The 24430-nt window shown below is 54.5% G+C and overlaps 1 protein-coding gene across 2 annotated transcripts in view; it reads right to left on the bottom strand.

The window, feature by feature from the left end:
* The window catches only part of IRF8 (interferon regulatory factor 8), a 558308-nt gene that overhangs the window by 72393 nt on the left and 461485 nt on the right, over window positions 1-24430 (bottom strand). The window lies entirely within an intron of this gene.

Below are 24430 nucleotides of genomic sequence, written 5' to 3'. Positions count from 1 at the left end.
ACCCCCAGGAGTGGCAAGCGGCTCCCTGTGTACAGACAGCAGGGCCAGCACTGGGCGCCTGCTGTCCTCCTGCGAGTCTGGGGTGAGGGTGGGTGTCGGGCAGAGGGTGCTCGTGGGACCAGCCCCCCAGTAAAAACCCTGGGCGCTGACTCTCTGATGCGTCCCTGCTGGACAGCTCTGCGCACGTGCCGCCTGGGCCCGCTGCTGGGGGAGCTGAGCGCGTCCTGTGCGACTCCACTGGAGAGGGCGCTGGAGGCTGGTCCCCGGGACTTCACCACCCACTTCCCAGCCCCTTCGCAGTGGCAAAACCAGTCCCGGAACCCAGTCGGGCATCCTCAGTGTGGATGGTAAAGAAGAGAACCATGTTCTTAAGCGTCCAGTCACACGGAGGCTGACACGAGGCCACACACAGACAAACGACAGCTGAAGACCCAAAGCAGGTCATGAATTATCACAGGAATGGTTAAAACCAATTAAAGAGATAAAACAGGCCATGTTCTGCTTTTAGATGGGACTTCCGAAATCACTGCGTTCTGAATATAAGGCAGATTGATCATCAAACAAAACAGAACAGAAAACTCAGGATGCAATTTTCCTCGTCGTGGGTTGAACTGTCTCCCAAAAAAAGACACAAAGAAGCCCTAACCTCTGGTACCTGTGAGTGTGGCCTCATGTGGAGGTAGGCAGGGTCTCTGCAGGTGGGATCCAGTTAAGATGGAGTCAGACTGGGCTAAGGGCCCTGGCGCAGTGAGCGGTGCCCTAAGAAGAAGAGACACAGTTGGGGGTGGGGGAGAGTGTGGGGGAGGACCGTGCGATGCTGGAGCCACACCTCTACCTCCTCAAGTCACAGAAAGCCCAGGATGTCAGGGGCCACCAGTCAAGAGACCGGCAAGGAAGGAGACTTTCTGAGAGCCTTGAGGGGTTCGGTGGCAGGGCCCCACCCTCAATTTCAGGCTTCTGGCCCCCGCAACTGTAAGAGAACACACCTCTGCTGTTTTAAGTCATCCGGAGATCAGTATTTGGTTACTGCCGCCCCAGAAACTAACACTGCTATTGCTATTGCTAAGTCACTTCAGTCGTGTCCGACTCTGTGCGACCCCATAGACGGCAGCCCACCAGGCTCCCCCGTCTCTGGGATTCTCCAGGCAAGAACACTGGACTGGGTCGCCATTTCCTTCTCCAATGCATGAAAGTGAAAAGTGAAAAGTGACAGTGAAGTCGCTCAGTCGTGTCTGACTCTTAGCAACTCCATGGACTGCAGCCCACCAGGCTCCTCCGTCCACGGGATTTTCCAGGCAAGAGTACTAGACTGGGGTGCCATTGCCTTCTCCGAGAAGCTAACATAACCCCCAGCTAACTAAGTAGGGTGAGCGAGCGGAAGGCAACGTGTATGGTCCAATGTCAGAGCCACAGTTTGACCCGCCCCGGAGGCATTCCACACACACGTGACACGTTTTCGCCCTGTGTGACAGAGAACCCGCTGACCTCAGTAACCTGAAAGGTTGAGTCCCAGCTTTAAAATCAATCCATTGATCAGCCTCTTCTGCTCTGAAGAAGCGGCCTCTGCCACTCAGCTTCCCAACCAAAGGCACGCGACACACATCAGGTCCCAGTCGGCAGCGGAAGGACACCCTTCCCTCACAGAGGGCCTTGGCTCGCTCACCAGGGGCCGAGGGGAGCCCCTCAGGATGCAGGCTTGCTGTCACTGGGAGGATCAGCCCCCTGCGCCTTGAAAGGGGCTGATCACGCCTGGGGAAAAATGCTTTCAAATTCTATGTGCTCGAATTGAAAGATAAAAGTCTTCACCTTCAAAGCATTTGTCAAGCTCAAATTAAAAGTTCAAAGTTCAAAGACACACTGGAAAAGGAAACGGCTACTCCAGTGTTCTTGCCTGGAGAATCCCATGGACAGAGGAGCCTGGCGGGCTTCATAGCCTATGGGGTCACATGGAGTTGGACACAACTGAGCGACTGAACAACAAATTTAAAGTTCAAAGACACACTTAGGAATCATACCACAGAGTAATTTTTGGTTTTTTGGCTGCACTGGGCCTTGGTTCCTGCTCGCAGGCTTTCTCTATTGGGGAGAGTGGGGGCTACCCTCTGCTGGGGTGCGCAGGCTTCTCATTGTGGTGGCCTCTCTTGTTGCAGAGCACAGGCTCTAGGGCATGCGGCTCAGTAGCTGCGGTGCATAGGTTTAGTTGCCCCTCAGCATTCGGAATCTTCCCAGACCAGGGATTGAACCTGTGTCCTCTACATTGGCAGGCAGATTCTTAAGCACTGGACCACCAGGGAAGACCCCATAGAGTGGATTTTAAATCACATCTGTGCCAGGAATACCAAAAGGCCACGACACGGTCCCTGAGCTGGGGCCAGCCGGACGTGGACATGGACAGGTGGATGGAGGATTCATACCCCAGCAAATAGTCAACACCAAAGAGGTTGTAAGAAATACTTTACATGGTGTCAAAGCCCCACACAACACACCTGAGAGTCAAAAGCACCTTCCAGAAGGGACCTTCCAGTTTAGAGTCTCTAATTCCCACATTGGAAGGGCTAGGAAATGCCACGCCTGGGGAAACAGTCACTTTCCCAGTTATCCAGAGAGGGGGAACAGGCTGGGCCAGTTTGGGGGCTCTGACTTGTGCACTCCCAGCACTGCCCCACCCCTCTATTCTGGGGAGAAGAGGCTAATGGGGCTGATGGCAGGGGAGTGGTTGAGAAAAAGCTTTGTGAAAGGCTGTCCTTGAGCTCTGAGGGTGCAGAGTCTGTGTCTGGGCTGGGGGTGGAGGGTACCTGCTGAGCGGGAAAAGGGAAGGAAAGACAGGCAGGCCCAAGACTGAGCCCTGTCCTGTCCCCTGCGGAGCACAGCAAGTGGGGGTGGGGGCACATGTGGAGGCCTTCAACGCGGGGGCCCCCAACTGTCATCCTGGGGGAGAATGAGAACCCTGAGGCTACAAGGGGGCACCCATGTGAGGCATCTCTGGGACCCCTGTGAGGATTCGGGGAGGCTCCTTGAACTCCAAACGCCCGAGTAGAGGCTGCCTATTCCCACACCCTCCTGGGGACCCTGAGGGATCCTGACCAGCCTGTGCCTGTGGGAGGTCACCCCTGCCATGCCCCCTCTGCCCACGTGGGGTTGGGCTCCGGGTCTCTGGACTCCACACTACCAGGTGTCTGGACGTGCACACGCCGGCCTGGGCAGAGGGCTTCCGGAAGTGGATCTCAGGAGAACAGCGAGAGAGCCTTGTCCCTGGGATCCAGGACTGCTTCTTGCTCCCGGCTTGTGGGTAAAAGCAGTGGCCCAGAGTGCACACTGCAAGGTGCTTTGGGCTTTGAATCCCATGAGTTTGAGCATTCCCTGGTCACCCTGAGTTTTGGAGGTGGGCTGTGTGGCTGTGACTGATGCTTTGCAGGTGGGGGTGGGAAGGTGCAGAAAGACTCCACTGAAAGGTGTCCCCTCGCCCCAGGCCACCCCTCTCATGGGGACTCATCAGGAATCCCTTCATCCAGCAAATGTGGGGAGTGTGCCCTGCACCCTGGGTCTAGGGCTCTGTGTCTGCAGAGAGGAGGGTGGCCGGGCTAAGGGGACCTGCACCACTGATCTGTAGGAAAAAGGAGGGGCCGTCCTGGCCATGGGGAGAACAGTGCAGTATCCCACACAGGGAAGGAAGGAGCCAGGTTGGAGGCGCCAGAAGGTCCTGAGAGGGACGTCTGGAGGGAGGACGTCCACACGCTGCCTTCAATCCCCCTAGGGACCCTGTGCTGGTGATTTTATTGCCCGAGTTTATAGAGGGGCTTGGAGGGGTTGGTGCCTTGCCCAGTGACAACAGCACTGGGCTCAGGACAGGTAGCCGGGGACCCCGCTTTCCCCTGCACCCCGCAGGCCCCTGAGAGCCACACTCAGGACCAGACGGGTCACACCCATGTCTCCATCCAGGCCGAGACAGGCGGCGGCATGCAGAGTCCCCCTCATAGCTGCCGCGCCAGCCACAGGACAGGGACCACAGCCCCGTGGCCAGGCTTCCAGCTGCGCTGGGTGACACCAGCCCTGGGAACGAGGGCTGATGGGGAACCGAAAGAGCGCAGCCTGGCCCAGCTGGAGCGTGGAGTCCAGTTCCCAGGGACCTAGCGAGGACAAGGTCAAGACCACACTGGTGTTTGTGCATTGCTCATTACTGGAGCACCACGCCTTGCCGTACTGGTGCCCCTACCTGCCCCGTCCTCGGGAACCACCCAGAGCCTGGTCACAGCTAACAGCAGGCAGCCCTCATCCCCTGACCCTCCCTCTGGAGCTGGGGCAAGACGGCTCCAAGACGGAGATGGAGGTGCTGAAGGGGCCACTGCCTGAAGAAGGCAGGGTGGGCAGGGCCATGCGGGGCCCATCCGGAGACCCCCACTCGGGGACAGTCCAGCGACTCCCTCCTCCTTCCCCACCAAGTCTGCAGACACGCCCTGAGTGCCGGGAGCCCGGGCCCTCCAGGAGACCCTCAGCCTGCTCCCACCCAAGGCCCTGAGCGCACACCCAGCCTCCCGAGCCCTGCATCGCCTGGGCCCCTGCACCTGAGGTGTGCACTGAATCACACCTTCCCCTCTCTCCTGGGACGCGCATCAGTGAGGAACCCTCTGCCCCCGTCTCAGTGGCACACCTGGCTCCAGGCCACTGCTTTCTAAGGTCCCCAGCTCTGGCTGGGCCACCCCTGGGTGCACAGAATGGGGAAGGACAAGGTCTTCTGCTCAAATCAGGGGCAGCACTGGAGCCCCCGAGCAGCTGAAGGATCTCAGTCTGTCCCCCACCTGACTCTGGGTTTCATCTGTCCTGGCCTCTCTCCTCTAGCGAGCCACCCAGCTCCCTGCCTGAGAACACAGTTCAGTGGGCTCCGAGTGTCCAGAGCCTGGAAAGGCGGCCGCTGATCTCCGGGAGGGACCCCCGGGCCATGTTAGAAATGAAACATCTGCATCCAGCCCGTGGTTTGTTAGTGGTCACCCGGGAGTGGCTGAGTTGTGAGGCTGCAGCCTGAGGCCTCACCCTGGGGAGGGGAGGGAAGGCCTGGGAGCCTCTGGTGCAGACAGCGATGACGCTCACTCACGCAAGCTTGTGGCGTTTCCTTTCCAAGACTGAGGGCTCCTAAGGCCCTGAGGCACTTCCACCTCCAGAAGTTAAGGGTGTCTGAGTTAGGTGGGGTGGACCCACACCAGCTCCAGGACAGCCCCCGGAAGCCGAGTTTTCTTCGGTCATTTCTAACACCTAACAGCATCAACATTTCTTTTAAATTTTGCCTCTTTCTCTGAAAGATGGAATTTTTAAAAATTCCCTTATTCGACGCTTTACTTCATGACGAATTCTCAGAACAGCGTTCACTCCCACTTCTCAAAGTGACCTAGACTCCAAAGGCAGACACAGAAGCGCTATTGACTTTGTCACTATTGTACTCTGAGGTTTGGGCAAGAAACTCAACTGACCTCAAAAGGCAGAACCTGTTTTTGCATGTGACTTCACGGTGTAAGTCTCTGACTATTACTGGGGCAGCCGTCTGCCTACTTATAATAGCAACATTTTAAATCATCTGAAATGCTCAGCGTTTCACCGCCAGTTGATTCCATTTGATTCTCCCAACAGTTCCAAGCTGGGGGTTATGATCTTCATGACAACAGAGCTGGCTGAGACTCAGTGACCATGCCTTCCACGCCCTCTGCAGTGTCCTAGGGGTTGAACTCACATCATCACGTCCTGGGCCCTTTCCAGCCCCCCGTGCCCACTGGTGTGTCTAAAGCCCAGGTTTTGACAGCAAAGTGCCATTTGTAGTGGCTTCAAAGCCCCCGATCCACAGAGCTGTGGTTCTCTGCTCTTGGTGACCCACTTCTTATATTGAAGTCTTGCCCTGCTCACAGAAAACCTGAGAAGACTCCAAACTAGTCGACAAGATTGCAACCATGTAAGGAGGCTCCCAGGGCACAGCAGGTCCCCAGAGCTGCCCTGTTCCCCCATGGCTCCTGCACGGCACGCGCTGCCCTCACTGGGCTCCCCTGTGAGCCGTGTGTCCTCAGGCGAGGCGCCGCTGTTGGCTCCAAGAGACACCCTTGAAACTTTTCAGACGACTCTTGTTCACGGCTTCCCTGGAGCAGGGGGTAACTTTGGCATCCTCCTATACACAAAGGGCAATTGACCTTCACCCAAGCCGGTGAGGGTTCCGGGCCCACAGAGAGCACGGCTTTCCAACTCCATGCTGGGTGACTCCACGTGAGTCTCGAGCTCGGCCTCGTTGACAGCATTTCCATGGTGATGGGCAGGCACTAAGGAATCAGGGCTCTCCCCCAGGCCAGCTGGTTGCTAATCTACCAGCAGTCATGGAGGAAGGAACCGGAGTAAGTACGGGGCTGGTGTCCAGTGAGGGGCTGGACTGGGAGCTCTACCAGCCCTTCTGGCTTCAGAACCAATGTTCTCCAACACACGGCACAAAGGGACTCGGAGGCAGGGCCCAGAAGCCTGGAGCTGCCCCCAGGGCTTCTGTGAGAACCGCCCCGCCTCCTCGGCAGGCAGCACCAGAACCCATGCGTGCGCAGGAGCTCGGGCTGCTTGGTGGCTGTAGGGCTGCGGCCAGGCTCCCGAGACAGAGGGCCTCAGCCTGCCGCGACTCCCTGGCTGGGCTGAGCACTACAATACTTCCCGCTCATCTTCAGAAACCATGTCCTGCTTCCAGATGAGGCTTCCACCCCAGGACCCCAAGCCCTATCCTGATACCTCTGCCACCAAAGAGTAGGATCTGGAATGCGGACCTCAGGGTGGCTGGGGAGCCCAGGTGGCATCGTCCCCTTGTCCCATTAATCCTGCTGCTCCGGGGCCTGCCAGTCTCAGAGACGTGGAACAAGTGCAGACTCCAGCTCACCAGACTCGCTTGGGAAACCAGGAGGCTGCCGTGTTGATCGTCACTGCCACCCCAGTGCGTTGGGGGCCGGAAGGCGCCTGTCAGCATTACCTGCATAGCCTCTGCCTCTAGACACATCTGCACGGGAAGCCGGGCCGTAAACAGGCAGTGTCTCAGCAGGCTTGGGGCCAGACTGCAGGAGCTGCCTGGAACAGATGAACTGCAGCCCTGGATAAAAGGTCTGGGTCCTCCGTCCTGCAGAGGACGGGCACCCACAGCCAGCAGGCCCAGGATGCTGCGGGGCAGAATTGATCCAAACTGCCCTGGGCACCGCCTGGAAGGACAGTGGCCTCCGGGACCCTCCCTTCTCCAGATATTCACGGCGGTCCGAGTCCCTCCCTGCACCGGAGGAAGCTGGTATTCCTTCTGCTACGCTGACACCCTCCACAGGGCCAGTCGGTCTGCATGGAGTGGAGACCACGCCTGCCTGCCTCTCTGCTCAGTCTGGCCTGGCCCGGTGGATGTGCTGTCGTCTGTGGGCATGGGGAAGGTGGCAGATTGCCACCCGCCTCTGAGTGCTGGGCCGCGGACACAGAGGTGTGAGGCCTGGGCAAGCCTGGGGGCTCCTGTGATGGAGCCTGGCACGTGCGGCCACATGGCACGAGGGTTCCAGCTCCGGCTTCACTCCCCTCCCTTGCCAGCTTTCCGCACACAAATGTAATTCCGATGCTCAGGCCGACAGTTTCCATTTCATGAGTAAAGCAGATGAAGCGGGAAAATAAACCAAGTGGAGCGGCCCCTCCACCTGCTCTGTTGGCGAGCACCGACCATCAGAAGAGCAGCTCTTTCCGACAGGCCCTGTGCTGAGCAGCAGCAGAAACCAGCCCCGCAGGGCAGACACACTGCCCAGGCGGGTCTGGAGGACAGGTGGGCCTGGTGGCCCGGCTCAGCCAGGACTTCAGGCTCAGTGCCGGCCTCCCAGGACACTTGGTCACTGGCTGGCTCGTTGTGACAGAAGCGCAGCCCGCCTGGCAGGGAGCTGGGCGCCTCCATGACACAGGCAGCATGTGCTTGAGGGAGGGGGAGGAGAGAAGGGGCGAGTAGAGACCCCTGGTCTAGAGGCCACCTGCGAGCCGCCCCCTGGCTCCATCTCGGACCTCGGGCCACCCACTAGACCTCTGTGCCAGAATCTTCCACCCCCCTCCATCCTGTCCTCTCTGCCTGTGCGGCTCGGGGATGGGGTGGGGGTCAGCGAATGGGGAGCCCTCTGGCAGCCTGGAGGAGGGGGAAGGGCACTGTTGAGCATCTGCCTGCCGGGCACCCCCCACCCCCACCACTGGCTGTGTCCCTTCACCACAGGCCCCTGCTCCTCTCACAGAGACTGAGTCACAGCACTTTCTCCTTCTAGTTCCAGAAACTTCTCCCCCCACACCACTTCTGGCCTAGGGTTGGAGCAGCTCCTCCTCTACCACCAGCTTGGGGCCCAAAATCTCCCCTTCAGGTCTGCTCACAACTGCACAAAGGACCCCTGCACTCTAATCTGAGGAGGCCTCTGTGTCGGGGACTGGGTAACCCCCGCCCCGTAAACATGGATAGTCACGCCTATTTCCAGGGCTGCAGGGAGAATTCAGTTGAGGGTGCCCATAAAATGCTTGCATCACCTCACTCTACAGACCTGGCCACATCGATGTGGCTGGGTCAGCAGTAAGTTGTGGCACCAAATGCAGGTGGCAGCAACTAGCAGTCAGACCTGGAGTCTGAAAGAAAGGAGGCCTGGGGCCCCAGTGGTCAGGCCACGGGGAGGCCTGTGTTCACTGCGGACTCACTCCTGCAGACAGGCTGTGCTGAGAGCGGTGGTGGCACGGGCTCGGCGGCCAGGGCGGCAGGGGAAGGGAAGGGACACGGCCGGTACCTGCAGACGGGAAGCTGTGGGGGACCTGGAAGCTTCCTCACCGGTTTCTGTGACCCTTGGGGGGACAAGCATTTGGCTGTAGAGCCCCCGGCGCCTGCCAGCAAGACTGGGTGGATGGAAGCTGCAGTGAGGTGGGTTTGGTTCAAAAGGAAGAAGAAATTTCTAGTAACTGGAGCTTTCTAAAATAGAATGCTTCCCACAGGGAACAAGGTCCCTGCAGTGTTGTTGGGGGAAGTGGAGACAGACAAAGGGACCATCGATGAAACTGTCATGTCACGGAACAACAAGGCCATGCTCAGACAAAAGGAGCAGTTCGTAGGTCCTGCTGCAGGACAAGCCCTGTTGTAGACAGCTCAGTACAAAAGCGGCTTTCAGAAATGCATCGGTTTGACGTCCCTGGGGGCACAGTGGGCAAGAATCTGGCTGCCGAAGCGGAGGTCACGGTGCTGATCTCGGGTATGGGAAGAGCCCGCATGCCGAGGAGCAACTAAGCTCGAAGACCACACTCCTGAGCCTGTGCTCCTGGAGCCTGCGCTCCACGAGACCAGCTCCCGCTTGTCTCAGCTAGAGAAAGCTCACGCAGAGCAACAAAGACCCAGCACAGCCGGCGATAAATACAGAAGGAAAAGAGGTGCATGGGTAATGAGGATGAAAGTAAACATCAGGAGTAACAGGGTCTGGCTTTGAATAAACAGGAATCCAGGAATGCACATTGACGTCAGTGGAGAAACACGGACAGCTTTCCATTGTGCACCGTCCCACCCTTAAACACAGAATCCCTGAGAAGAACTTAGCATTGTTTCTGTGATTTTCCAGACAAAATGCATAAATTGCATCTCATTGTGAGGAAACATCAGACAAACCCAAATCGAGAGGCATCTGAGAAAAGACTGGACTATTCAAACATGTCCAGGTCATGAATGCCAAGGAAACACTCAGAACAGATCCAGGCAGACAACAGGTCATCCCGTGAACCTGAATGGGGTCCCGCTGCCAGAGCAGGCTGGAGCCCTGAGTCCTAGCTGTCGGGAAACCTGAGTAGGGTCTCAGGGCGAAGGGTACACAGGAATGCTCTGAGATACTCTTATGCGCCTGCAAGTCCAAAAACGTTTCAAAATAAAGAGTAACAATAAATGTAAAGGAGAAAAAACAAACAAAACATACAGTGACGGTGCTGACTGCCACCCCTCCTGCTCGGTGCAAGGTCACAGGAAGGACACGGTGCCCTCTGAGGCAGGTAAGCTCGGGCAGGACCCAGCCTGGGGGACACGGACACACGGAGACACACGATCCACGTCAGCCTGTGAGACATCACCCACACAACAGCCCAGTCTCCTCAGCGAACGAACGGCCGGACAAGGGAGGAATACAGGAGACTCACAAGGCACAGCAGCCTTTCCTGGATCCTAATTCAAGCAAACCGACTTCAGGGAGACGTTCACGAGAGAACCGGAGTGACGTGGACCCTGCCTGGCTGTCAGATGATACAAGCGAATCACTGCTAAGTTGCCTGCATGGAATCATGTTATGACTGCGATGCTTTAAAAAATAAAAAAAAAAGTCCTCATCTTTAAAAGCACTTTGACATATCCGTGGACAAAACACGACGATGTCTGGAGTTTGCTCAGACAATTGTGCAAATGTGTATTGACGGATGGACAGACAAAACGTGGGACACATGTATGAGAGTATTTATTATTCAGTCTTTGGAAGGAATGAAGCGCTGACACCTGCTACAACGCCAGTGAATTGTGAAAACATTACGTGCTAAGTGAAAGCCAGACACGAAAGACCAAATAATTTTATTCCACTTATATGAGGCACCTAGATAGTCAAATTCATAAACACAGAAAGCAGAAAAGAGGTTCCCAGAGCTGGGGGTGGGGGGAACAGCAGGAGTTAGTGTTTAATGGAGACAGAGTTTCAGTTCGGGATGATGGAAAATTTCTAGAGTTGGTGGCAGTGATGACTGCGGAAAAATGTGAATGTGCTTCATGACGGAAAATGGCAAACTTTATTATGTATATCGTACCACCTTAAAAAAAATACCAGAGCGGTGACGCACAAGCAGATAATTGCTGAAACTGGGTGATGAGTACCTGGAGATTCTTTTATAATTCACTCTCTTTTCATGCATGTCTCAAATGCTTCCACACTGAAATGCAGTCTTAAAACCTTACAGACAAAATGATGGTCCAAACACCCAGGGTTGATGAGCACAGCTATGAAAACCACTGCAGCTTGGAAAAATGTTCATGAGATTATGTTGGGTCAAAGGCTGGCTCTCCAATCCTGTCTATACTATGTGTGAATCACGTGCTAAAACATGAATTAAGGAAAAAAGTCTGGAAGGAAACACATCAAATTTACAACAGCCCGTAGTGTTCTGATGGTTCGATCGTGGGTAGATTTTCTTTTCTTCTAAACTTTCTCTAATAGAGCTACTTGTATAGGTTTTAGAAATAAGTTACATATCCCCCAGAGCAGTCACAGGAGAGAGGCTGTTAGCAAGCGATGAAAGACTTCTCTGGTGGCACAGTGGGTGGGAATCTACCTGCCAGTGCAGGGGCCACGAGTTCGATCCCTGGGCCAGGAAGATTCCACAAGCCGCGGAGCGACTAAGCCCGTGCACTGCTGAGCCTGTGCTCTAAAGCCCACTGGGAGCAGCTACTGAGCCCACATGACACAGCTACTGAAGCCTGTGTGCTCTACAGCCTGTGCTCCACAACAAGAGGAGCCCGGGCACCGCAATCAAGAGCAGTCTCTGCTCACCACGACCTCAGAAAGCTGGCTCGCAGCAATGAAGCCCCAGCACAGCCAGGTAAATGAATCTCCACTGTGTTGTACTCAGTCATGTCTGACTCCTCAATGGACTGTGGCCCACCAGGCTCCTCTGTCCATGGGATTCTCCAGGCAAGAATACTGGAGTGGGTTGCCATTTCCTTCTCCAGGGGATCTTTGCAACCCAGGAACTGAACCTGCATCTCCTGCGTTGGCAGACAGGTTCCTTACCACAGCGACACCTCGGAAGCCCTAAATAAATAAATAAAAATTTAGAAAACAACAACACATGAGCTATGAGAAAGCAGCAATCCATCTGGAGAGTTCCGGGCTGCCTGGCCTGAGGATTCGGGGAGAGCTGCCAGCCCAGGGCAAGGGGTGGGCAGCCTCTGCTCCTTCCTCTGGGGTGGGAAGGGGGTCTTCCCCAAGGCTGTCCCCTCCCTGGAGTGCAGTGGGTGCAGAAGAGTGCAGCCAGGCCTGACCCCAGGCCCACACACACAAAAGGGCCCCCAAGAGTAGGGCTGGGGGCGCTTCCTGTGCAAACGCCCGGCGGCTGCGGCATCCAGGGCTGTGGTCGGCTGGCCCCAATCTGGGCTCGCATTGCTCAACCCGCTCTGCTTTTCCTGTTCCCCTTTCCCGACGGCGCAGCCCGGGCTGCAGGTCCGGGGGCTCTGTGGGCTCACCACATGGTGGACCCCCCCCTGCCCAGGAGCTGTTTCCATGTCTCTGATTGTTTTCCCTCCCTGGGTTGCTAAACAGCTTATGAAGAAACCCCCTCTTTTGCTTTTGTATTCTGGGGAAGGAGCCCAGCACTGTTTGCCAAGAGGCTGTGCCGTCCGGCCGAGTTGGTAGGACGCGCCCAGCCCCCCACAGCCAGGTGGAACGGCTCCCCCAGAGATGGGCCCAAACCCACCCCCAGGTTGCAGAGTGGTAACAACAGCTGACGCTTACAGGGCGGGGGAGCTGTCCTCCTGACAGCCGTCCCGAGGGGGCCCGCCGTGACCCCGGTGTCTCGAGGAGGGGGCTGCAGTGTCACAGGGAGGTGACACGGTTGACCCAGGTCGGGTGGGGGGGGTTGACCAGAACCAGGACGGGGCCGCTCGCCCTCGCAGGTCCCCCTGCAGTGTCCCGCGTGCCCAAGTGCCCCCAGGGCCCCACAGAGGCTGCAGGTACAGGGGCCTCAGGGGTCCTTTGGAAGAATGAACACTCGCTCCTGAGGTCACTGCTTTGGGAAGGAAATTTCAAAGAGGTGGAGAAAAATGCCCATGGGGAGAAACATCTGTGTCAAGGAGAGTGTCACCTCTGGGGCACGACTGAGAAGGGGTCCCAGATAATGTTGTGTTTCATACATCACAGGACGGGTCCGTGGAGTTCACAGTGGTATCGTGCATACCGTTTTCTATGTCCAGAATATTTCACCATGATTTTAAAATGAAAACCAAACAAACAAACCCAACCGACTGCACAGGCCTCTTCTCTGACGCTGAGTCAGTACTCCGGAGAATATCAGCCAGTGGCTGACAGTCTCAGCAGGAGACGCTGGGCTCCACTGCTTATCCCAAGACACACCCTCAGGATTGGAGCCCCTAGCAGACAGAACGAGAGCAGAGCAAGGGCCCCCCCCACCAACTATGGAGTCGTGGCTTTGATGAGGGCCACCCACAGCCCCCTCTGGCTGTGAGGAAGGTGCCCTGACCTGGCCCCTGTGACAGGCCTGCCCGGGGCCATCTGTCCTCCCTTCACAAGAACCCCCAGGGAGACGACCAACCGCGCTAACACAGCAACCCAGCCTCCGAGGAACCTGCGGTATTTTTCAAGCCCAAGAAAAGAAAAATTCCGGCTGCTCAGACATCTGAAACAAACACTGGCTTTTCTGATTCTGAGACCCATGGGGATCTTTATTACGTAAACATCTGAAGGATTTGTTCTGTGCAGATGGACAAAAATACATAATTCACTTACAACATAAATAGCTTAGCGTTCCACTGCTCCAGGCCCTGGTTATATATTATCATTTCAAAAAACCTGTGGAGGGTTTTGTGGCCAGTGACCAAGGCTCAGTCACCATGAGCAGAAGTCTGGTGATGACAGGCTCTGTGTGGAGTAAACGTGGGAGAGCCTGCACATGGGTCCCCCAGGATTTGGCCGCGGGCTCCCTTTTGTGCCAATGGTGTGGGGGTGGGGCCACACTCTGAGGTTTTGTTTTTCGGGATTACTTCAAGATGAAGACACTTAAGGCATAACTGGGCATAACTGGGAGTTATTGTAGATTCAGTTCCAGTCCTCGAAATAGAGTGAGTCATGAATGCTTTGTTTCTCGTGGCCCATGAAGGTTCTCTTTACACTCTACTGAGCCTGTTCAGAGGGCAGTAGTATTATGGCTAAAAAATCTGCATGCTGTGCTGTGCTCAGTCGCTCAGTCGTGTCTGACTCTTTGAGACCCCAAGGACTTCAGCCCGCCAGGCTCTTCAGTCCATGGGATTCTCCAGGCAAGAACACTGGCTGCTGCTGCTAAGTCACTTCAGTCGTGTCCAGCTCTGTGCAACCCCATAGACGGCAGCCCACCAGGCTCCCCCGTCCCTGGGATTCTCCAGGCAAGAACACTAGAGTAGGTTGTCATTTCCTTCTCCAATGCATGAAAGTGAAAAGTGAAAGTGGAAGTCGCTCAGTCATGTCCAACTCTTCTCGACCCCATGGACTGCAGCCTACCAGGCTCCTCCGTCCATGGGATTTTCCAGGCAAGAGTACTGGAGTGGTGTGCCATTGCCTTCTCCGAAGAACACTGGAGTGAGCTGCTATACCAGGGGATCTTCCGACTCAGGGATCAAACCTAGGTCTCCAGCATTGCATATGGATTCTTTACCGTCTGAGCCACCAGGGAAGCTCAAAAAATGTGCGTACTTTAAAAAACGAAAACAATGACAACAGTAACTTCTAAGATCACTGATCACAAATAATAATGTAAAGGTTTGAAATATTGGGAGAATTATCAAAACATGACACACAGAAACAGAGTGAGCAAATATTTGCTGTTGGAAAGTGGCGACAATAAACGCAGGGTCACCCCAAACGTCCAACTTGTAAAAAAAGGAAAAAAAGGCACCGTCTGCGAGCCCAATAAAGCAAAGCACAATGAGACCAGGTACGCATGTGCAGGGGGCGGGCGAGGGTCTACACCTCCACAGTTTACCCCTCTGAATCTGAGCCTTCATCTATGGCCCGGGAGGGTGTGGGGCCCAGACCTACAGTTAAAATGTCTCATCTGATCTCAGATGCCTCGGGCAGGCTTCCAGGAACTTTTCAGCAACTTTTTCCAATCTGTCTCTTCCCAACTCTTGGTACCCAGAAGATCCATGAAAGACGTCCACTGAGCCTATGCGCTCGAACACAGGCTTGAGCATGTCTGTGTGCCTCCACATATTTCTGGGTAGAGGGTTCTTAGCTTTTGTTGGATTCTCAAACAGGGTGGTGAGTCCAAAAGTCTTTGAACCTGTGTGTCAAGCTCTTTCTGTTATGAATGGGAAACAACGACAAAAATCCAATGTAAACTGGCTGGAGTAAATAAAGAAGAAAAAGGAATTTATTGGCCCGTGCAAGCAAAAGGTCAGGGAGATGCCGAGCTCAAGTAAAGCTGGATCCAGGGGCTCAAATCACACCAGAAAACCCGAGACTCTCCATTTCTGGCTCCACTTTCCTCCCTGGTCACCTCAGTATCAGGTGGGCTACAACCAGGCCTTCCAGGGGTGCAGAAGCACACCCTCACTGCTCCAGATGCAGCAGGATTTTAGCATCCTGGGGGCCCACCGCAGGTCACGTTCACAAATCCTTCCGCAGAGGACTGGGATGCTTATCTAGGATGTGGGTCCTTGGTCTTCCCTGCAGTCCCAGAACAGGGGCTCTGCCAGGCTCATGCGGATACCAAGCTGGTGTTTTCCAGGGGGGCCTCGAGGAGGTTTGAGGAAGTGGTGGCCCTAATAGCTGGGAAAGTCCTCTGAGGCGGCCTTGTGACTTGCTTCGCAGGTGACCCCAGCAGGCTCCTGATCAAAGGGAAAACCCCAAGAGTCCCCCTCCAGCCCGGCATGGTCACAGCATGTACAGAAACGCCTGGGAAGCACCAAACGCCAACGTGGCCACAGGCCAGGAAGCCCCAAACATGGAAATGCTGCCTAAAGCCCCTGCCAGTCACACCTTCTGGATACATGTGTCACCTCCAGCTTGCCCTCTCTGATATCTGGACACTCACTGTCTCAGCACTCAGCGGAGAAACTAAATCAAAGCCAGCCCTGAGAGAGCCAGCCTCTGAGCTGGAGTCCCACCTGACAGCTGTGCCTGGAGCCTCGGCCACTGCAGAGCAAGGGGAAATGTGTGAGCGCTGCAGTGAGACACGCTGGGGCTTACACCCTGATCCTCCCATCTACCAGGTGGACCGCTTCTTTTGGGGTCCCCACCTGGAACGGGTAACTACACTTCCTGCCCCAGGACTGCAGTGAGCAGTGCCTGAGATGGAACACGACACAGACGTTAGCGTGATGCCAGGACAATGAAACGCTCACTCAGCAAACGTTTACTGAGTATCTAACATGTGCCAGGCACTCTCCCAGAAGCCAGGGTTACAGTGAGGAACAAAGCAGATACAGGTGTTTGGGGCTTATGAAGGTGAAGGAGGAGACAGTGGTGATGAGGATGGTGGTGATGGTGATGCAGGAGGGTGACGATGAAGCCAAGACTCCTCCCCAGACCATGAGACCCTCAGGAGCAGGAGCTCAGCTCCCACTTCCGGCCCCCTCAGTGTCTTGCACATAGTAGGTACTCAAGCAATGGGTGTTGTTGACAGACTTACTCTACAAGCCACTCCAGGCAGAGGAGAACCCTTCCACGATGGCTCAAACCAGCCTCCATGCGAATTTCTTTAAAGTTGTGTGTTTTATCTTTAAAACGGACTTGAGTCTCTTTCCACTCTGTGGTCCATCCATGTTTGTTTTACTTGTAAACAACAAGAACCTTTTTCAAAACTTTGAGTGAAAATGATGCCCCAAGAAAACATGCCCTGTTTACTCCTATGGCTTTTGAGACACTAACACACTCACACAGGCACGCACATACACACTCATCCCCCTCAGGCCACCCACACACACAGCAGGTCTCGGAGGCCAGGGCCAGAAGCACAAACCCAAACTGATAAGCCTCTGAGAACACCATCTCTCCTGGTGGTGCTGAGCCAGAGGAGGAAGGGCAGCTTAGCTCACCATGCTCCAGACAGGAGGCGGGAGCCAGCCACTCTGTGCTAAGAGCCAAAGGCTCTGAAAAGGTTGCTGGGAGCTTCGTTTTCCCCTTCAAACCTGGTGTTCCCATCACAGAGGCCACATCACCACCAGACGGACTCTGGAGGACGCCTGGGGTCTAGGACTCAAGGCAAACAGAAAGCAGCCACTCTGAGTGGCCCGTCTTAGAATCTGCTCAGGAGTTCTCCCAACTTCAGCAAGGAGATTAAACCAGTCAATTCTAAAGGAAGTCAATCCTGAATACTCCCTGGAAGGACTGATGCTGAAGCTGAAGCTCCAATACTTTGGCCACCTAATGGGAAGAGCCGACTCACTGGAAAAGACCCTGGTTCTGGGAAAGACTGAGGGCAGGAGGACAAGGGGGCAGCAGAGGATGAGATGGTTGCATGGTATCATCGACTCAATGGACATGAACTTGGGCAAACTCCAGGAGATGGTGAGGGACAGAGAAGCCTGGAGTGCTGCAGTCCATGGGGTCACAAAGAGTCAGACACTACTTGGCAACTCAACAATAACCACAACCACCTCCCAATTCCCGTGACAAATGTTCCGACCAGGAAAACAGGCAGGAAGAGGGCAAGACACTGCCCCGAGCTGCTGGGCTGGCCAGGACCTAGTCAGAGCCGGCTCCCTGAGTTTCTATTTCCTCCTTTCTGAAGTGAGCCTTCTAGACCATCTCTCAGATGGTTTTCAGTTCTGTTACACAATATCCATCCTCCACAGATGGAGGTGGAGAGCAGCTCAAGGGCAGTTTGACATCGACACACTAGAATTTATGGAGAGATGAAAATGCTTGTCACCTGATCCCTAAGGGTGGGGGTCCTGCCCGTCCCGCAGCAGTTGTTTAGCATCAACGTAGAAACGGCCGAGGAGGACACAGTCAATTCCTCCCGTACATGAGTCAGGAGGCAAATGTGAGGTGTGCAGTGCTGAGAAGCCTACATGGGCCAGTGCAACTTCCTGGGGGCGGGGGGAGGCCAGTGGTGTTACTTGCAATTTGTAGAAATAACTATTTCTATATTAAATACAGCAGTTCTGGAGTAAAATACAAAATTTCCATGGATTTTCACGATCAAACACAGGATTGTTGAAGACACATCACACACAGGGCAGGACAATTGAGGTCACTGCCCCACAATCCACACTGCACAAACTTCCCTGCCAACTTTTCAGTAGACAAGTATGACAAGGAAAAAAAATTTTTTTTTAATGCAGAGCCTGCCTCTGGGGTCTCCAGGACCAGCACGGAGCCCGGACGCCACCTGGTGTTCATTTGGGATATGACAGTCAGCATCCTGAAGGGGTTGGATTCAAATACCTGTGGAGCAGGGGAGCCGGTTCCCATATCACTGTGGGAACCTCCCCACCCCTCCCCCGCTGGCCTGCTCCAGCACCAGGGGCCCCCCTTTGTTAACACGCTCATTTGGGTGAGGTGGAGCCTCCCCAGCCTGGCCTCAAGAGCAGCACCGGCTTGTTAACCCCACCTCTGCTCTGCTCCCCTTGGAGACCCTGGTCCAGAAGCCCTGGGTTAGGCGGAGAGGGCTGTTTTCTGGCTTCTCAGGCAACCTGGGAATGAAGGCAGAGGTTTGAATTTGCCGTCACCGTGGGCAGATTTTAAACCCTGCAGAAGCACCTAATACTGATATAAGGCCCAGGCCTCAGTGCCTTTACACAATAGCCCAGGTGACCCTAACACCCACCCTGAGCTGAGAAACACTGTGATGAAGACTCGCATCACGTGAGTTTTCTGATTTCAGCATCCTGGTACTTACCTGGTGGTCCAGTTGTTAAGACTCCACGCTTCCAACGAAGGGGTTGCAGGTCCGGTCCCTGGCCAGGGAACTAGATCCCATATGGCCGAAAAATTAAATTAGTTTTTTAAAAGATTTCAGCATCCTTGGGAAGGACGCCAGCAGTGAACCTGGCTCCTCAATCAAGTGATGAGCACTTCCTGGGATGTCCTTTGGACCAAGAGGTTCAGAGAGGTGTAGGCTGCCTGCATGGACCTGTCCCGTGTTTGGGGTCACGTATATCCTGCTCCTGTAGGGACTCTGTCGGGACACCCTAAATGTCCTGTTCTCAGCTTTCTTCACTAAAACACAAAAGTTCCAGTTAGAGCTATTTTCCGGCACAGTAACTGGTGGGATCAATCAGGTAAACGGCCGCACTAAGGATGCAGAGCTTTGGCGCTAAACTGGGAAAACCAAGATAGGTTTGCCACCCTCAACCTCACACCCACCTCAGACCAGCAGTACCTGGGGCTGGGCCTCACTGTGCGCCCTGGAGTGGTGGGAGTCCACCTGACTCTCGAAGGGTCTGTAACCCCCAAGGACGACAATCCTGTGTTTCGTGCTTACCCACGCTGCAGCCCTACGGGTGCGCTGGAGTGAATCTGGCAATAGACTTGGGGAGGAATTGAGGTTCTAACATCCATCCCAAGACCAGGTGCTGCCTGCAGGGCAGGTCTCAGAAGGGGAGGCTCAGGAGGTCACTGGTCAGCAGAGAGCTGACATCTGAGTTCAGCTGGTTTTGTTGTTGACTTCTGGTTTGGTTGGGGGGAGGGGAGAAATCAGTTACAGGGCAAAAGATGAGGAAACCATTCAGAACATTTCTAATTTCACAGGGTTGTTTTTGCTTGGGGCTGACAGACATGGCAGCTGGCCTTCTGAGATGTGGGGGCTGCCTTCACTTCCCCACATACCTGGGGCTCACCTCTCTCACTCCTGCCATCCCTGCCCCAGTCAATCGGATCTCACTCAGCAGTTTCTCTGCAATGCCGGTCTGTCTCAGAGGCCAGGCCAGGAGGGTCAGTGTCAGGACTGAGTGCCCCAGCCCCCTGGACCTTTTTTTTTTTTTTACTCTTTTCTCTTTTATTTCTTTTGGCCGCACTGGGTCTTAGTTGCTGCATGTGGGACCTTCACCATGGTGTGCGGAATCTAGTTCCCCGACCAAGGAATGAAGCTGGGCCCCCTGCATTGGGAGCAGACTTAGCCCCTGGACCACCAGGGCAGCCTGCCCCTGCCCAGATCTTATCAAGGGCCCCCAGAGTTCACTTGCTGTTGGACTGGGTAACCTTCCCAGCCTCATCAGATGGTTCCACCGCACCTCCTTCCTGGTAAAACCCTTGGCTACCCTGGTCTCAGCTCTCGGGTCCCTGCTTCCCTCTGCTTCCTCTGGCACCAAAGCAGATACCATGCAGGGCTTGTGGCCGTGGTTGATCTGTCCCCACCCATTTAGCCTCTGGGGGATCACGGGGGTGGTTCACAGTAACATCTCACCTAATGGTTCAATGTGTGCGTGCTCAGTTGCTCAGTCGTTTGAGACCCCATGGACCATAGACTGTGAGGCTCCTCTGTCCGTGGGATTTTCCAGGCAAGAATACTGGAGCGGGCTGCCATTTCCCTCTCCAGGGGCTCTTCCTGACCCAGGGATCTTGCATCCCCTGTGTTAGCAGGAGGATTCTTTACCACTGTGCCACCTGGGTTGGATAGAAGTACCAGTGGGGTTTCTGGTTTTGCTGTCTAGTATCTGTTTCTACAATACGGAGGGAATCACAGAAATTCCAAACCCCTGCCGCCACAGCCTTCGCCTCTCTGGAAGCCCTCTCCATTGCTGTTAACCATCCAAATAGGCCGCCGTCATCTTTGCTGTTGTGGTCAACCAGTGTCTGAGGATCTGCCCTCAGGGTCTCCTATCCCTCTGCTCCCCATTCTTCCTGAATCTCACTCCTTCCTTCTGAATTATTTTCTCCTTCCTGGATTATGTCCTTTATTGCTTCTGTCAGTGAAGACCTGTGAGTAACACATGCTCTTCATGTTTGCCTGTGAGTATCTTTCTTTCCCTTGCATTTGGTTAACAAGTTGTGCCTGCATGCTCAGTCACTTCAGTTGTGTCTGATTCTTTTCGACCCCATGGACTGTAGAGCCCGCCAGGCTCCTCTGTCCACAGGATTCTCCAGGCACTAATACTGGAGTGAACTGCCATTTCCTCCTCCAGGGGGATCTTCCTGAATCAGGGATCGAACCCACATCTCCTGTGTCTCTTGCAGCATCAGCAGGCGGATTCTTTACCCACTGAGCCACGTGAAATACTGTGGACCTAACAAAAGCAGAAGACATTAAGAAGAGGTGGCAAGAATACACAGAACTATACAAAGATCTTCACCACCCAGATAATCACAATGGTATGATCACTCACCTAGACCCAAACATCCTGGAATGTGAAGTCAAGTGGGCCTTAGGAGGCATCACTACAAAGCTAGTGGAGGTGTTGGAATTCCAGTTGAGCTATTTCAAATCCTAAAAGATGATGCTGTGAAAGTGCTGCACTCAATATGCCAGCAAATTTGGAAAACTCAGTAATGGCCACAGGACTGGAAAAGGTCAGTTTTCATTCTAATCCCAAAAAAAGGCAATGCCAGAGAATGTTCAAACCACCACACAATTGCACTCATCTCACACACTAGTAAAGTAACGTTCAAAATTCTCCAAGCCAGGCTTCAACAGTATGTGAACCGTGAACTTCCAAGTGTTCAAGCTGGATTTAGAAAAGGCAGAGGAACCAGAGATCAAATTGCCAACATCTGCTGGATCATCAAAAAAGCAAGAGTTCCAGAAAAACATCTATTTCTGCTTTATTGACTATGCCAAAGCCTTTGACTGTGTGGATCATAACAAACTCTGAAAAATTCTAAAAGAGATGGGAATACCAGACCACCTGACCTACCTCTTGAAAAATCTGTATGCAGGTCAGAAAGCAAGTTAGAACCGGACATGGAACAACAGACTGGTTCCAAACTGGGAAAGGAGTATGTCAAGGCTGTATATTGTCAACCAGCTTATTTAACTTATATGCAGAGTACATCATGAGAAATGCTGGACTGGACAAAGCACAAGCTGGAATCAAAATTGCCAGAAGAAATACCAATAACCTCAGATATGCAGATGACACCACCCTAATGGCAAAAAGTGAAGAACTGAAGAGCCTCTTGATGCAAGTGAAAGGAGAATGAAAAAGCTGGCTTAAAACTTAACATTCAGAAAACTAAGATCATGGCCTCTGGTCCCATCACTTCATAGCAAATAGATGGGAAACAGTGGCAGACTTTATTTTTGGGGGCTCCAAAGTCACTGCAGATGGTGACTGCAGCCATGAAATTAAGATGCTTATTCCTTGGAAAAGTTATGACCAACCTAGACAGCATATTAAAAAGCAGAGACATTACTTTGCCAACAAAGGTCTTCTAGTCAAAGCTATGGTTTTTCCAGTGGTCATGTATGGAATGTGAGTTGGACTATAAAGAAAGCTGAGGACTGAAGAACTGATGCTTTTGAACTGTGGTGTTGGAGAAGACTCTTGAGAGTCCCTTGGACTGCAAGGAGATCCAACCAGTCCATTCTAAAGTAATTCACTCCTGAATAGTCATTGAAAGGACTGATGCTGAAGCTGAAACTCTGATACTTTGGCCACCTGATGGGAAGAGCAGACTCACTGGAAAAGACCCTGATGCTGGGAAAGATTGACAGCAGAAGGGGACGACAGAGGATGAGATGGTTGGATGGCATCACTGACCGAATGGGCAGGAGTTTGAGTCAGCTCCAGGAGTTGGTGATGGGCAAGGAAGCCTGGCGTGCTGCAGTCCCTGGGGTCGCAGAGTCGGACACAACTGAGTGACTGAACTGAACTGAACCACATGGGGTTAAACAGGTTAGCTAATTCTATCATTCTCGTTCAAATTACCGTTCCATTGCCTTCTGGCTTCCAGGGTTACATTTGATACATCTGCTGTTACCTGTATCTGATATTTGATGATTTGTATTTGATGATTTTTAAGTTCTACAGGGTAGAAAGCTGCCAGCTGGCCACAAGGTGAACTCCTGAGTGACAGGCAAGATAAAGACAGCAGGCTAGGACACAGCACACTCCAACTGGCAAGGAGCTCTCCACATGCCAAGTGAGGGCAGCAGCCCCGGCAGGGCCTGCAACGGTCCCCAGCAGACATGCAGCGCCTGGGCCGGTCGGGGACCCTCACTCAGCAATCTCCACTCCTGGAGGACAGGGGCCCCTCTGGCTAAGCCAGTGGCTGCTCCGTTGGCCTTCGCAGTGGTTCTCGAAGTCCTGCTCCGACCTCACGTTACACAAGGAGCCACAGCAGTCTCCCTGAACGCCCTGGGAGAGCTGTGTGGCCACACCTCCAAGGGCCCAGCCAGCTCCTCTCCACACCCTCCCGCTCACGGGGCTCAGAACCACAGGTCGTCTTTCAGGTCCTGGAACCCAGTGAGCCCTGTCCTCCTTGAGGCCTTTGTCCATGGTCCTTCAGGTGTGACCATCTCAAGTGTGGGTGACAGTCATCAAGCCCCAGCTCACACGCTGCCTCCTCGGGAAGGCCTCCCACCGCCGACCTCCTCCTGTTCCGTCACCCCCTCCCAAGACCTCGTGAGTAGTCTCAAGATGTTGCCCACTGTTTCACTTGTCCTCAGCGCTCCTGGGGGCCCCAAGAGTGAGCCCTGAGGGTTGTGTTCAAGGGTGGTGGTCACCATCACTCCCCTAGGACATGCAGACCATCTGGAAAGTGGTCAGCAGACCTCCAGCTTCAAGATGCAGGGCTAGGTCGAGCATTCATTTTGCTTCCTCTTGAATCCCTACTAAAATGGAAATAAAGGGATTTTTTTTTGAAGGACAGAGAGACCAGTCACGTCTTGGGAGTCTGACACCCAGGTGCAGGTGGTAATCCGCTAAGCAGGTGCAGGACTGCTTGCAACGTGTTTAGGGGAAGCCCCAGGCCCAGGGAGACTGCGTGGAGCCACCAGAGTGGAAAGGCCGAGTCTGGGGGTCAGCCTCCGCCACCCCCCATCCCCACTCGGACAGCACCCTCAGCCCCTAGCCAACTTCCAACCTGGGAAGATCCCCTTCCTCTTACCGTCATTCTGAGGAGACGGCGAGCGCCTGGGCAGGGCAGGTGCCCCCCCAGGGCCACTCAAGGGTCAGAAGAGCCACATGGTGGGCCAGGTCAGTCCTGTAACAGGAGCCCTCCCCGGAAAGGAGTTGAAAACTGCATCGCCGAGGGGGAGGCCCGAGCCACCCAGAGCCCCCTGGTCCTCACAGCCAGATTTGCACCCTGCCGCGCCAGCACTTCCTCTCCCACCAGAGGGCCTGGGGGAGATGGGGAAAGGGGGTCAGCTGGCCCTCTGAGAACAAGCCAGAAGACACCACGGTCGGGGGCTCCAGTTAAACCTGCTCCTACGAGCCTACCTATGGCCATCTTTCCATCTCACTCCCCCGTGTGAGTTCTAGGGCCCAATTCCCCTCCAGTTATAGCTCCTCCCCCACCCGCCTGCCTGCCCCTGCACCAATGCTGCTGGGAGGCCCCTCTGCACCGGCTATCCGGCAGCCCCCATCACGCAGCTTGTGTTCTGGGATCTGTTCTGCACCCCACCCCCTGCAGGGGCCCCAGGATCCAGGGAGGGGAATGGACTTTAGAGTGAGGGAGGGAGAACCACAGGACAGCAGGAGAACCACAGGACAGCAGGAGAACCACAGGACAGCAGGAGCCCCCACAGGGAGCCTGCCTGCCGGGGGCCAGGGCAGGGT

Source organism: Bubalus kerabau, chromosome 17, assembly GCF_029407905.1.
Source record: "Bubalus kerabau isolate K-KA32 ecotype Philippines breed swamp buffalo chromosome 17, PCC_UOA_SB_1v2, whole genome shotgun sequence".
Classification (NCBI taxonomy): domain Eukaryota; kingdom Metazoa; phylum Chordata; class Mammalia; order Artiodactyla; family Bovidae; genus Bubalus; species Bubalus kerabau.
This window is presented reverse-complemented; position numbering and strand designations above follow the sequence as displayed.